Source organism: Mytilus californianus, unplaced genomic scaffold (genome assembly GCF_021869535.1).
Source record: "Mytilus californianus isolate M0D057914Y unplaced genomic scaffold, xbMytCali1.0.p SCAF_2, whole genome shotgun sequence".
Classification (NCBI taxonomy): Eukaryota; Metazoa; Mollusca; class Bivalvia; order Mytilida; family Mytilidae; genus Mytilus; species Mytilus californianus.
Window position 1 is genome coordinate 111,561,963 of NW_026262668.1, and position 4,943 is coordinate 111,566,905.

Here is a 4,943-nt window from a genome sequence, read left to right on the forward strand (position 1 = left end):
AGTCAAAAGGGTCAATGACATGTTTCGTTTATACAGCTGTTCATCCAAGTATCATTTAATCTACATAAAATACAATCAGGATAGACTACCAAGAAAATTCATTTACACGTAAAGTGAACACTGCCGTTGTCGGCTTACGCAAGTTATATATTAAATTCTTTAGTAAAGCGACTGCAGCCTTGTGGTTAACCGCAAATAAAAAGATCGCAATTTTTGTGTGTTTTTATTGAAACTTTGAGTACGTAGAGATCAAGGGGACGTTCATGTAATTACAAACACGTTTTCATTTTCAAAGATATCATTTTAGGGAGAACGTCAAGATCAAGTCCAAATGTAGACAAACAAGTCAGATGAGACAATACAATCAACTCGATAATTTCAAATTCATAGAAACAAAGAGTATGAACGAAGTAAGTGAACAACCCCTCCATAGTATCAAACGTCGAGACTGTAGACTTTATTGTATTATCGTAGATAAAGAGATGAATAGGACAATGACGACAAATAGGAATTAAATTACTACATCTGATATACGATATAAAGGTGTTGTATACACCTAAATATTTACTCTAAACTTCAAGAGGTTGATGTGATACTTAGTAGTTCAGGAGGGAGCTTTGATACTAGGTAGTTGACGAGGGAGCTTTAATATTAGGTAGTTCAGGAGTGAGCTTTGATACTAGGTAGTTGAGGAGGGAGATTTGATACTAGGTAGTTCAGGAGGGAGCTTTGATACTAGGTAGTTGACGAGGGAGCTTTAATATTAGGTAGTTCAGGAGTGAGCTTTGATACTAGATAATTCACAAGGGAGCTTTGATACTAGATAGTTCAGGAGGGAGCTTTGATACTAAATAATTCAGGAGGAAGCTTTGATACTAGGTAGTTCAGGATGGAGATTTGATACTAATTAGTTCAGGAAGGAGCTTTCATACTAAGGAGATCAGGAGGGAGCTTTGATACTAGTTAGTTCAGGAGGGAGCTTTGATACTAGGTAGTTCAGGAGGGAGCTTTGATACTAGGTAGATCAGGAGAGAGCTTTGATACTAGGTAGTTCAGGAGGGAGCTTTGATACTATAAAGTTCAGAAGGGAGCTTTGCTACTATATAGTTCTGAAAAGAGCTAAGATATCAGGTCGTTTAGGAAAGAGCTTTGATAATGGGATGGGACAGGTGACAAAGAGCCCTCATCGTCCGTCTTCCCCTACCAATGAAAATAATTTTTCGTGTATTTACATTGATCTTAACTTATTTAAACTGGATATCATCACACTTTTGTATTTTCTTTCTCGTTTTTTTAATTGATTATATTTTCAAAAATTCGGTAAATCAAGAACAATCTAATCAACTCGTAAGAAACTGGGTCACTTTTGGTCATTTCTACGTTTTATACATTCTGGCTATGAAATGTTTGTATTTGAGCGTTTCTGATGCAGGTTAATCCAGAAAAGCTCTTTGGACACACGGAATGTATGAAGTGTTATTTTCACTTAAGAGCGTCATATTGTTTTGTATTCAATATATTCTATGAATGCTGAAGCATACATGTATGCATGCTACGGCACTTGTAATAAAATTATGACGTTTCCTTTTTGAGAACTGTACAATTCGATATATTTTCTATGTCTGCTCTTCCTATATGACTTGCGCTTAATTTTATTGATCCTTACAAAAACAAATCTATAACAAAGATGCAACCTCTTCATTAAAATAGACTTAAAACACAATAATTCTCCTCAGTTAAATGAAGATCCAAAGTTTTAACAACCCCATGTGAAAGAGTTTTGTAGGAATAATATAGTTATTCCAGCTCCAAAAACTCCGAGTCGATCATTTATATCCATACTAAAAGTAATTCAATTTAGGTAGACTGATGTCCAGCTTACATATAACTGACTTCAAGAAATATATATATATAATGTGATGTATGACCTTGTTTTTTTTTATCTATATATAAAAAAAAACACTACATACTATGCGGTACGGGTTTTGCTCATTGTTGAAGGCCGTACGGTGACCTATAGTTAACTTCTACGTCATTTGTCTCTGGTGGAGAGTTGTCTCTTTGCCAATCATACCACATCTTCTTATTTTTATACCAAATGGTTAAAAAAAGATGTAGAAGATACCGAGGTACAATAAAAAAAAATGTAAATCGAGAAAACAGACAACACAAGGCGAAAAGTGACGAACATTCCACAAAACACGTACTGCACATAAAACTAAAAATTGAGTAAGACGAACCCACTAAAAATCAAAGGTGATATCAGGTACTCCGGAACGATTTAGAAATAATATAATCAGAATAAAAAATCATCCATCTACCATTAGATATCGAATATCACGGGCTCCATTTAAAAAGCGTTGACATTTTATACGACACATCCATATACTTGGTTAAGTGATAAACTTGTTTTGTTATTCTACTAAATTTTGGTTTGTTTTGTTTTGTTTTGGTTTGTTTTTGTTTTTGTGTTTTTTTTTTATAGTAATATGATTTAAGTGTAAATTTGTCTTTGCTTACAATTGCAGTTGGAAAGCAGGTCACTGTTTGACCCCAAGTCTATCCGAGCAACAATAGAGTCACGTGACCGTGAAAATTCAGTAAAACTACGGATGAGACAAACCTCACTTTTACTCACTAAAATACCACTGTCATAGTAAAAACTTATTGATCAAAATAATCTTGAATATACATAGTTTTAACTCGTCAAAACTTACACATCAACTCAAAGTCCTTTATTCTTTATTTGATGTTCAAACTTGAAGTTTGTGTGAAAAGGCTCCTGATCGAAAAATCTAAATATTTTCGAGGAAACTAAAAATGATGGGCTGAATTTAAATTTAATAAAGCATCTCGTTAAGACAAACACTCGATATGAATATCTAGGCAATACAGTTTTGGATACGCAAACGTCAAGTTAAGTTCAACACGAAGCGGTGGTTTTTTTTGCCGATTTGTGCGTGGTTATCTCCCCTTGATATCACCAGTCAAAAATAAAAACCCACCAAAATGAATAAAAAGGAGTTTATTTTACAAAAATCAAGAAGAAAATAAAAGAAAGTCGATTAACAACTATGTTATTATAATATTAAGAAGAGATACTTCTCTACTTTTCAGAGAAGGATTACAGGTAAAAGTTAAAAGACAAAAAATTGGTAAAAATTAGATCTAGAAACCTAGCTGAATTGTTATAAATTAGCCCTGGCTGATGAAATTTACTTTCAGTTTGTAATTTTTATAATGGGATATTGGATCACTCCTAATGTAACTACATCTAACAATGTTTAATTCAATAAAACATACTGTATACAAAATAATCTTTCTGAAAAAAAATAGTACTGACCATTTATATTTTATATTTTAATAAAGTGGGACCAAGAGTCACAATTTAGTTTCTTCAAAGTAAAAAAGCCTTTTAACTCAAGCCTATGTTTCTTAGTTGAACAGTACAGTACTGCCTAGAAAATATCATACAGAAAAAGGATAAATTTACCAAAAAAATGACAAAAAATCTGTAAAAAAATAATGCTTAAAATTATAAGTGAAAGTGACATAATTTTGAATTTTAAAATCATTATTTTGTAAAATTCAACTACTAGATTAGCTAGCACAGTAGGGGGCCCTTGTCCAATTTCTCAGGGTATTTTATAGTCCAAATAATTATGACGTCTTGGAAGGCTATTTTAAACTTTTGCATTTTATAGATTATGAAAGTAAACATTTTGAAAAACAATTGGGGCTTCACCTCTTCAGGTTTCTGTATCTGCTGCTTTACATATTTAATATAAACAAAGTATTATATATTTTACGTGAATAATTGGATATTAATCTCAGAAATGAAAGTTGGTATGACAAATCTTTTGCATTTTACTTTAATAATGATCAATGATGATTAAATTTGACAAGATTTTGCCATTTGAATAAATTCAATTTTGTAAGCACACATCTCTAGTAAGAATTAATTTCTTGTTTTACTTGAAAAGCTAGTGTTTGCTCTTATTAATGTAGCTTACTTAGTAAAGAGATAATTGATAAGCAAGGTTTTTAACTTATAAAATATAAATATAATTAACTGACCTTCATTCTTTTTTTCATATGCTTTTTCCTCCAGAAATTTTCTTTGCAATGCATTTTCTATTGCTATTTTTGTGCTTTTTTTTATCCATAGGCCATCATTAATTTGTCATATTTGCTTCCAGTACAAATGACATTTTCTTAGACCTAGTATAGTTTCAAACGCCATAAAGAAGAACTTTGTTTGTTGTTTCACTTGTCCAATGTGTAAATTTTCACTATGCACATGACCCTGACACATATTTTATTAACGTTATATATGACGTAAGTTGAAAAAGAAAACAATGTCACCGTCAATTTGTGTAGGGGATCAAAAAGGGGGTTAATTACTTTAAAATGGAGATATCGTATGGAATTGTGAAAATCAACACTTTTTAATCACAATTTCATTCATATCTATAATAAAATCAGTATTTTAGAGTACTTTGGAAACAGGAACAATGAAAAGAAGTTGAACTTTACTGTTTTGAAGTAGAAACGCAGCCAAAACTAGGTACAAATTGACATGACTGGTGGTCACCAAAATTGATGTATAATAGTAAAAAATGATGGCTTCATAATTGTGTAGAAATTTGAAATAGGTTACCCGGTTTCATTTAAGATTTTTAAAGTTCTATTCCGTATTTGGATACGCAAACGTCAAGTTATATAAATTCGATGTTTTTGGCGAACAAAAAAGATGGCTGATCATTTTTAGAACGGACAGGATAAAGTAATAGCAAATAAAAGTTATTTTCGACAATGTTTTAATGTCGTATTGAAACTATATTGTTCACAAAATCTACAAACTTTAAAAATCAATTATAATAAAAGCATGACAAGTTGAAAAAAATAGTTTAAACGTCGATTTTTTAGCCGATTTATTTCGC